General features: G+C 43.2%; 1 long non-coding RNA gene across 1 annotated transcript; it reads right to left on the bottom strand.

Moving 5' to 3' along the window:
• Positions 1 to 1,132: 1,132 nt before the first annotated feature.
• Positions 1,133 to 8,557, bottom strand: LOC311145859. The gene is made up of 5 exons (XR_014614637.1): positions 6,946 to 8,557; positions 6,738 to 6,815; positions 6,315 to 6,426; positions 3,027 to 4,426; positions 1,133 to 1,979 (listed from the first exon to the last, which is right to left on the bottom strand). It is a non-coding gene; the product is annotated as an uncharacterized lncRNA (long non-coding RNA).
• Between the last annotated feature and the right edge of the window lie 2,530 nt (positions 8,558 to 11,087).

Genomic DNA, 11,087 nt, shown 5'->3' with positions numbered 1-11,087 from the left:
TCTGGACAGACAAGATGTTAAAGTTGTACATTGTCCCGTGCATTGACTAGACGGAAAAACCCACACCTCAAAGCATTATTTATATATTTTTTGATATTTTACCCCCTTTTTCTCCCCAATCGTCAATCTTGTCTCATCGCTGCAACTCCCCAACAGGCTCGGGAGAGGCGAAGGTGGAGTCATGCGTCCTCCAAAACATGACCCGCCTAACCGCGCTCCTTAACACCCGCCAGCTTAACCTGGAAGCCAGCCCCACCAATGTGTCCGGGGGAAAAAAACTGTTAAAACTGGCGACCGAGGTAAGCCCGCATGCACCCGGCCCGCCACAAGGAGTCGCTAGAGCGCGATGAGCCAAGTAAAGCCCGGCCGGCCAAACCCTCCCCTAACCCTGACGACGCTGGGCCAATTTTGCGCCGTCTTATGGGACTCCCGGCCACCGCCGGTTGTGGCACAGCCCGGGTTCGCCTTAGACCGCTGCGCCACTCGGGAGGCCCACCTCAAAGCATTTTAACAAAGATCGAGTGATAGCGGTATTTTGAAGTTGCTGCTGAACGGCAGTCGCAGCCGTTATTCCTGGGTTTGCGCTCACTCAGCGCAAAGCTGTTCCAGCACGAGTCATGTAAACCCAGTGTAACTTTTTGTTGGCAGTAGCAGAAAACACACTTCCAAGTGTTCTCGGGCATGAGCTGCGCAACGAATCCTTGGAAATAGAACCAGAGTTATTTCACACTGGTCACCAGGTTTGGCCTCGACTAAAATTAAAGGCAGTCAATTCAGGAAATGATTTGAATAAAACAATTCTGAAATTGAAACACGTTTTAAATCAATAGCTTCTAATTTTCAGTGTATTAAGAAGTATTGAAAATAAAAATTTGTTTTCAATTAATTAATTGTAATTTGTGATAACTTCCTGAATTAAATGCCTTCAATTCTAATTCAGCCCAACCCTGAGGGGCAGCGCAAGCCTTATGTGGAGCACTGCTGCCTACACCCAGGTTTCATTGAAATAAATAAGAGCGTTTCATGCCCTGCAAAAATAAGTTTCCAGTGTAGCAGGCCTGTAAAAGCACTTTCAACGGTGAATCTCCATTGAACATGATTTTTGGAATTTATCTACATCTGAGAAACTGGCCCTAGGATACTTAATTTTATTTAAGCCGGACAACCGGTTGCCAGACTAGAATTCATGTAAAACTCAAAGATTGTGGTATAACAAGCAAAGTGGCTAAACATACCCTCTGATAGGCTAGATACATACCCTCTGATAGGCTAGATACATACCCTCTGATAGGCTAGATGAAATGTTCAGAGTGACTAATTTCAGATCTGGACACAGGGTTTTCACTCTTAAGATGCACTAAAAATTCCATGACTTTTCCACATACAGGGCAAATGCGGAAAACCCCCAAAAAATACATTTTAATGACCATTGAATTTCCAAAACGTAATGTAACTGAACTGTATGCAAAATTCCCTGATTGTATCAAATAATGTATTACATTCCCTTTATTAAATGTCCTGTACACAAGTGCCTTGGAGGTAAGGGCTGGGGGTTGTTTTCTGGACAAGGCCCTGTTATCCTTCTCCTGAAAGCGTGGTCCCTCTCCAAAGCCTTTTATATTGTCCAGAGTGTGGACATCTACATTCATCTCAAAGTACTGGTTACTACCTGAACTCCTTAGAACCGTATTCTATCAGAATTAGAATGCTGCATCCCTTGTAAACAGATCAGTCTATTTCCTGTGACCTCACAACCAGTCAGAGAGACGTCAGTTCACTGTGAGGAGAGTCTGATGAACATTGTATTCCCTGTTCTGGTAAAAGTTCAGGTCTGTCAGTCCATGGACCAAAAACAACCAGTCTGACAGGAAATCAACATGGCTGAAGGTGTAACAGTGGTGTCCAACATCCTCAGGGCAGGTCCACATGTTGAGGATGGAGTCAGACTTCATGTCCCTCTAGTACGACAAATAGAAGATCTGGGAATAAAATGAAGAGGGTGGTTAAACCGAAGTAGGGATATATGGAATTAATTGTTTTGGTACAAATCCACAACGTGTGAAAAACCTTCTAAGGAAAATAAGACTCAAATCTTGACAACAAGGCCATCTCTATGACAACAAGGCAATCTCTATGACAACAAGGCAATCTCTATGACAACAAGGCAATCTCTATGACAACAAGGCAATCTCTATGACAACAAGGCCATCTCTATGACAACAAGGCAATCTCTATGACAACAAGGCCATCTCTATGACAACAAGGCCATCTCTATGACAACAAGGTCATCTCTATGAGAAGTGCTCCATGTCTGCTGAGATGGGTTCTGATGTGTGTTGGGGATTTTGAATACCTTCATGTACTGTAAGCCCCTTGGATGACAACAGAACATTTAGCCCTATTGTATGGTATCCTAAGTTGGGACACAAAAGGGAGACAATGAAATATGTTCTGTGTCTGGCTTGGTAGTTAGCCTGAATATCTGGTTAATCTGTGTTGGATCAGTCCACTGCCCAGGCTATAGCCAATAGCTTAATTACATGTATTATTTCTCACTTTTGTTTTTGTAGCTTGGTGTTCCACAGAAACACTAGAACAGAACACCATCAAAGTCAGTCAATGTGTGTTGTAGTTCTGCATCCCACTTAGGTAAAGGTTCTAATGGCTGTGCAAGATGGCAAAGGGTTAATTCTAATGGCTGTGCCAGATGGCGAAGGGTTGATTCTAATGGCTGTGCTAGATGGCGAAGGGTTGATTCTAATGGCTGTGCCAGATGGCGAAGGGTTGATTATAAGGGTTGTGCAAGATGGTGATGAATTGAGACATCAGCTAATTAATTTTTTTGGGAATTGAGAGCTTTTTTCTTTCTCCCCCACTCCTGTTAAGCCTCAAATTAAGTCATTTTTTGAGGCTCTGAAACAAGAAGGTTCGACAAAGAAGAGACTTCACGGGCTATAGTTGGCAGCAGATTTCTCCCTTATGAGTCCTACATTTTACAACCAAATGTCACGATGACAAGACCTCACCTCATCATGACTGAGAAGACTCCTCCTCAAGGTGTTGCTCTCCTGGAACAAGACAAGACCTCCCCCTCATCATGACTGAGAAGACTCCTCCTCAAGGTGTTGCTCTCCTGGAACAAGACAAGACCTCCCCTCATCATGACTGAGAAGACTCCTCCTCAAGGTGTTGCTCTCCTGGAACAAGACAAGACCTCCCCCTCATCATGACTGAGAAGACTCCTCCTCAAGGTGTTGCTCTCCTGGAACAAGACAAGACCTCCCCTCATCATGACTGAGAAGACTCCTCCTCAAGGTGTTGCTCTCCTGGAACAAGACAAGACCTCCCCCTCATCATGACTGAGAAGACTCCTCCTCAAGGTGTTGCTCTCCTGGAACAAGACAAGACCTCCCCCTCATCATGACTGAGAAGACTCCTCCTCAAGGTGTTGCTCTCCTGGAACAAGACAAGACCTCCCCCTCATCATGACTGAGAAGACTCCTCCTCAAGGTGTTGCTCTCCTGGAACAAGACAAGACCTCCCCTCATCATGACTGAGAAGACTCCTCCTCAAGGTGTTGCTCTCCTGGAACAAGACAAGACCTCCCCCTCATCATGACTGAGAAGACTCCTCCTCAAGGTGTTGCTCTCCTGGAACAAGACAAGACCTCCCCCTCATCATGACTGAGAAGACTCCTCCTCAAGGTGTTGCTCTCCTGGAACAAGACAAGACCTCCCCTCATCATGACTGAGAAGACTCCTCCTCAAGGTGTTGCTCTCCTGGAACAAGACAAGACCTCCCCCTCATCATGACTGAGAAGACTCCTCCTCAAGGTGTTGCTCTCCTGGAACAAGACAAGACCTCCCCCTCATCATGACTGAGAAGACTCCTCCTCAAGGTGTTGCTCTCCTGGAACAAGACAAGACCTCCCCCTCATCATGACTGAGAAGACTCCTCCTCAAGGTGTTGCTCTCCTGGAACAAGACAAGACCTCCCCCTCATCATGACTGAGAAGACTCCTCCTCAAGGTGTTGCTCTCCTGGAACAAGACAAGACCTCCCCCTCATCATGACTGAGAAGACTCCTCCTCAAGGTGTTGCTCTCCTGGAACAAGACAAGACCTCCCCCTCATCATGACTGAGAAGACTCCTCCTCAAGGTGTTGCTCTCCTGGAACAAGACAAGACCTCCCCTCATCATGACTGAGAAGACTCCTCCTCAAGGTGTTGCTCTCCTGGAACAAGACAAGACCTCCCCTCATCATGACTGAGAAGACTCCTCCTCAAGGTGTTGCTCTCCTGGAACAAGACAAGACCTCCCCTCATCATGACTGAGAAGACTCCTCCTCAAGGTGTTGCTCTCCTGGAACAAGACAAGACCTCCCCCTCATCATGACTGAGAAGACTCCTCCTCAAGGTGTTGCTCTCCTGACATAGATGATGTCCTTCTCCACCACTAGCACTGGAATTAGAGCATTTCTCTATGAGCGCCACTGCCAGTGTATATCAAAAACAAAACTAAGGATTTCATCATCAGCGTGGCAAGCGAGTTTTTAGAGAACGCAAAAAAATAAATAATCTGTGACTCCCCAATAAATGTTCTATGGTAGAGACAGTTGCGTGTGCATGCAGTTATTTCACCCTAGTCAGACCATGCTGATAAGAGGTCTACAGTCAAAGATGATCTATTGTATTGACAAGATGGTCGAGTAACTGCTCTAAAATGCGTTCAGAGGTGCTAAGTACTGTGGGCCAGCAAACTCTAAATGGTGTGCCTGATCCCTAACAACGGCAACACACCATTTTATCACACTCGTAATCGGATTTACTCGTGATCGGAAAACCCGGAAGTGCGCATTAAATGCCTCACTGCACCGTCACTCAGAGCGCGTCGGTATGCTCCTTCACACACATTGTTCCAAGAGGTAAACGACGTCGACAGATTAAAAATGCACATGATTTACTTACTTAGTCCTATTCAATTATCAACGAAATAGGCTAATGAATGGCTGGCTACTACTGCCCGCATTTATTCCAGATACATTTAGATGAAAGTAGGATCATTCACTGGACCCAGATATTGTTTCACTTGAGAGAGGAGAAAAACATTCTCTCTCCAGACACTTAACGTGTGTACAGTAAAAATAAAAGATCTACATTTGTCATTTTATTTTCTGATGATCTGTCGCTCGGTAAACATGCCCGGGGGAGAATAAATACTAATAGTAAGCGAGCTTGGATGACGACGTAACGGCAAACGTCTTCAGCCTCCTGTAGCTCAGTTGGTAGAGCATGGCGCTTGCAACGCCAGGGTTGTGGGTTCGTTTCCCACGGGGGGGCCAGTATGGAAAAAAAAAAAAATGTATGCACTCTCTTAAAACTGTAAGTCGCTCTGGATAAGAGCGTCTGCTAAATGACAAAAATGTAAAATGTAAATGTCAGCAATGTAATAATGATACGGACAGACATAGTAGGCCTACTAAACGCCAAAGTAGACAGACTAAAACAACCCTACGGCTTCAGCAAAGCCGACAGGAAATAACTAGATTTAACAACAATGACTAGCTACCGATTCTGATTCATACACCATGTTCAGAGAAGTGGAGACTTGTGACTGAGTAGGTGAAACAGAGCGTGTGTCCGTCTGGGGGAAATGAGCGCGGCTTGTTCTAATCCAATCGTTGCAGCACACTCAACCGATACCCCGCCCGTTTCTTTAGAGCACACAGCGCTTCACACTGTTCGAGTGAAAGAGAGATGGCGCCGGCAGCTGAAAATTATTTTTTTCCGATCACGGATAGTACAAATAAATTAATACTTGTCATAATCGTATACGAAAAATTCTCCATATCCGTTCCGATACTGGTTTTGTCACAGTCTTGGTACACCCCTGGAAATACATGTCCTCAAAGATGGAAGACAGGCAGGAGGCGGGATCAGGTGGGACCATTCTAGCCAATGAGAAGGCAGATACGCATGTGAACAACATGCACAACTCCGATATAAAGTTGTTTCTTCACCAAAGTTGCGGAAATGCCACATGCGTTCACTTAAAAAAATCAGTGCATTTGCAACAACCTAACCATTACGAAAATTCAATTAGATCAAAATAAACCTTACGTAGCAAATTAGCAATAAAATATGTTGTTGACCAAATTCAACTCCCTCTCATTGACCTCCACACAAAAACTCCTCACCTCGTGATCTTATTTTCGCGGACAGATTTCGGGTGGAGTAAACCCCTCTCGCTTCACCTCTTCCTCTCTGCTAAAAGTGAACACGAAAAACCTCCACCCACAAAATGTCTGGAACTCACCAGCAGAGATGGCACCTTCGTCATCATGACAGAAGTTGCGTCCTCAAAGTGTTGCTCTCCTGGAACAAGCCGCTTGCTCCTGACATACTGTAGACGGCGTCCTTCTCCGTCACTATAAAATCAAAGTGTTTTAGTTCCAGTGTAAATCATAGCGATGTCCTCTCCACATACAGTAGAAGAATTGGATACCATTGACATCCCCAATAAGCCACAATGTCTGCGTTGAGGCAGGCAACCAAATTCGGATAATATTTTCATTAATTGGTATTTTGACCAATCACGTCAGATCTTTTCAAAGCCTGATCTGATTGGTCAAAAGACCAATTAATGAGAGAGAAAAAAAAAATCAGAATTGGGCTGCCTGTCTTAAAGCAGCAAAATAGAAAATAATCTGATTGTTAAAAATAATATCGCTAAAAACACCTTTAGGGATTTGGGGTTTTCGCTTGTGAAGAGTTGAAAGAGTTTAGTCCAACATAGAGAAGGGATGATACGACCACTCTGCTGAAACAAACACGTACGAAGTTATCCGACCAAGCAATTACAGCGAATTCACATTCATTTAAGTGTTGAAATGAATGCTATTGGCACCAGTCAGATTCTATGAATTCTTAAAATGTTACTTGCATACCTTTTCATCCAGAGGCTCACGTATCATAACTAGTTACGGATTCTGATTCATCCACGGTGTTTGGAGAAGGGGAGACTTGTGCCCTGAGACGAGTGACTGAGTGAGAGCAGCACTCACATAACAGGAGGCCAGCTCTAAGAATGTCAGTGGAAGTATCCTTTAAAAAAAAACATCTTAGTTGACGGTAGAATAACTCCATGTTCAAAATGGGAACATACAGGTAACAGAAAAGCTGGTCTTGATGCAGTCTCTTAATCTTGCCACAAAAATAAATACAAAATAAAAATTGCCCACTGATTAAAAAAATTCAAACATGATCCATCTTAGTAGGTAAATAAAATCCTTGTTCGTCTTTTTTTCTAACAAAAAAAAAAGCACAAATGTTCTTCTACAGAGGCTTTCAAAAGTAGTGGAGTTTGTCTAGTCAATGAATACGTCGTAAAATGGTTAAGAAAAAAGTTTTGCAATAATCAAGCTGTATTCAGTCTCTTTACAGCAAGACCAGGCATCAAGAGTTAACCAACAGGAGGCCAAGGGGATCTGCTAAATACACCATTCAAACACTAAACCCTTAATACCAATACGTTTAAAATATATTTTGTCCCCCTATTTCGCTCAATCCTAAAAAGACTAGGCTACTCATTCTTGTGTACCAATTTCTGAACTGGTCCAGACTGAAGCTACATCCTGTCCAGACTGAAGCTACATCCTGTCCAGACTGAAGCTACATCCTGTCCAGACTGAAGCTACATCCTGTCCAGACTGAGGCTACATCCTGTCCAGACTGAAGCTACATCCTGTCCAGACTGAAGCTACATCCTGTCCAGACTGAGGCTACATCCTGTCCAGACTGAGGCTACATCCTGTCCAGACTGAGGCTACATCCTGTCCAGACTGAAGCTACATCCTGTCCAGACTGAGGCTACATCCTGTCCAGACTGAAGCTACATCCTGTCCAGACTGAAGCTACATCCTGTCCAGACTGAGGCTACATCCTGTCCAGACTGAAGCTACATCCTGTCCAGACTGAAGCTACATCCTGTCCAGACTGAGGCTACATCCTGTCCAGACTGAGGCTACATCCTGTCCAGACTGAAGCTCCACTGGTTCTGTGTGTTTCTCTCTCTACCACACCTGAGTGACCAACAGCCCTTCTTGAACTGCGTCAAGAAGGGCTGTTTTTTGACTGACGGCATTTGACTTAGCCTTTTGCAGATTTTCTAATAGCCCCAAATCCTAGGATGTCTGATCTGTATTCAGCAAGGATTAGTTTGAATCTCTTCTCAGAACCAGACTCAACTACAAAGCATTCTGAAAGTTCAGTAAGAATCCACCTCGTGTTGCACTTCATCACATATAACAACGTCAATCATCATTTTCAGGCAAATCTGCATCTGGCTTTTGACAGAGAGATCCGACTCTTCCTCAGACTCCTTTCCCCTTGTCAGCAGGTCGTTTTTCTTCTTCCTGGACAAGATGAGGGGATTGCCGTCTTGCATCTTGTTTTCTTTCTGAGATCTCAGTCAGAATTTTCTTGAAGCAAAAGGAAGTTATTATATTTCCCTGGGATGAAGCGGATCAGAGAGGCTCTCCAGCATGTCACAATGAAGTTATACTTGTCTGACTTCATAAAATTGAAAATTAACATGTCAAATATTTTTCCTTAAATCCAAATGTTCTTTCTGTTAGGCTACTTCTGTCAATCTTTGGTATTTTGTCTCAAGTGATGCTGCAGTGACCTTCTGGTTATATCTGAAGTTGGCTTGATTTCACTTTCAAAAGGACCACTTTCTGCAGCCGGTAGTGGTGACTGTGGGAGGCTTAATACATTTCCAGTCAGAATATTACTGGGTGTTGATCCATCTTTGTTCAAATGCTCTTCAGATGTGCTGACGGTATCTTGGTCTTCGCAGAAATAAACCAATTTGACCTCAGAGTGAAAATCTGACTCCTCCTTTATGCAGATGTCAGCAGGTCCATTATCCTGGCCAAGCATTGCTGCTTCATCAGTGGAGATTGTTTCAACTTTGTCCATAGCGATAGTGTCTTTACCATGAGGATAAACCAGTGTTGCATCTTGTTCCACATTTTCAGGAAAATAATCTGAAAGCACAGTTTTTTTTGCTTGGCTTTGAATCACACTCGGTATTATGAACACTTCTTTAGAGATTTCTCCCTTTCCCAAGAGCTCAGCTTTGTGTTTCTGAACCATTCTTTTCACTTTACAGTTAATACGCAGTTGAAATAGATTACGTCTCTGATTTTGCAAACTAAGATCAAAATTGTATTTTAGAATATCATAGAAAATATACCCAAATCCTTTGGCTTTTTTATGATAGGACTTTATCTTAGCATATTTATACACCTCAAATATTACACCGTTTGTCAGCAAATTAAATTCCAGTTTCTTTTTAGAAGGTTTGGATTCAACATCAAGGTCCAGACCTATTTCCTCGCAGAGTGGGTAGCACTCTTTGGCTTTCACCACTTTTTTGGTGTGAGACGTCACATTTGATTGGTCTAAGTTGGTTACAACAATTTGCTTTGTTTCGTCAGTACAAAGTGCAAGGTCAGTCTCATCAGAGATGCTCTCCATCTTGACACAATGAGGTTCTACTTGTATGACTTCAAAATCACCTCCCTCTGTCTCCCTGGTTACTAACATGTCCATTTCTTTCTTCTTCCTCATTAAATCCAATCTCCTCCTTTTTGATACTTCTTTCATTTGGTATTTCGGCTCAAGTGATGCTGTAGTGACCTTCTGGTTACTGGACATCTCTGAAGAACTATTTCGTTTGCGTGACTTCTTCAAGAAGAAAGCTTCATTTTCAAGTTCACATCTCCATGTACCGTTTTTACCCATCTTGCGCTGCAAAACTGCTCTTAACCGTCCCATAATATCTTCAGCCAGCTCAGTTTTCCCACTTTGTAAATCCAGATCAAAATTATGCTCGAGAACCTCACACACAATCTGCTTCCAATTTCCACACACTTGTGAGGCAAAATCTGCCAATTCAAATATTACATCTCTGGTCAATAGATGCAAGTCAAGTTTCTGTGTTTTCCCATATTTTGATTTCACATCAAGGTCAAGTCCTTTTTCCTTACAGATGGGGTAGAGGACCCTCAATGCTTCTTCTACAGTGGGCATTATTAAGGATTGGCCCATTGTTACGTCTGTCTGAATGGTGAAGGTCTCCGTCTGGACATGTTGAGGAGAGACGATGTCCATATCAGGCTCATCCCTCGTGCAGATATCATTAGGTCCATTTTCAGGGCCAAGGATTGCCGTCTCATCAGCACATCGTCTCACGTCTGTCTCAGTAGAGAAGCTCTCAGTCGTCATCAGGTCCACAACAGGCTCCTCCTTTATGCAGATGTCAAAAGGTGTAGGATTTGACAAGCTGTTATGCAAATAGCACTGTGCCCATTTAAGAGAGTATTCCAAAACTTTAATTGTCATTGGATCAGGAAGTTCAAACACTTCTGTTAACCACTCAGGTGTTCTCTTGGAATGCATCTTCAGCATTTCTTTTATTTTTTTATCTATCTTGTTTGAAAAGTCATATTGTTGTTCATTTTGTACACCAAGATCAAAGTTGTATTCTAGAATATCAAAGATAACATGAGGGCGAGATCTATTAATATTTTTAGCATATTCAGACACCTCAAGCATTACACCAAATGTCAGTAAATGCAAATCAAGTTTCTGTTTTGCTCCAGATCCAACATTGAAATCTACACCTATCTCCTTGCACTTGGCGTATGGATCTTTCCAATATTTCCCAAACTTTCTTAGGTTAGGTCTTGAGTAACTGCCACGACACTGCCGTATATATTTATCCTCTATTGTTTTTTGGCATTGTAGTCTTTGTCTTAAATTGGCATTGTAGTCTTCTTCTTCTTCTTCTTCATCAGAGGGAAAGTTCAATGGCTCACAATATTCTGGAAGAATAGGCCTAGTAGATACAGCTAAATTACAGCCGCTTTCTGTAGCAGGTGAGGTTAGCACAGAAGGAATGGCAGTACTATGGCTTGGGATATTAACATTGTCAGTGGGCAATTCATTACTGGTCTGTGTTTGGCGTAGGCTAGACGCCTGTGAAGTTGGGTTGATTTGAGCGTCAAAAGAACCACTGAGG

This window comes from Coregonus lavaretus, assembly GCF_964263955.1.
Source record: "Coregonus lavaretus genome assembly, chromosome: 18".
NCBI lineage: Eukaryota > Metazoa > Chordata > Actinopteri > Salmoniformes > Salmonidae > Coregonus > Coregonus lavaretus.
This window is presented reverse-complemented; position numbering and strand designations above follow the sequence as displayed.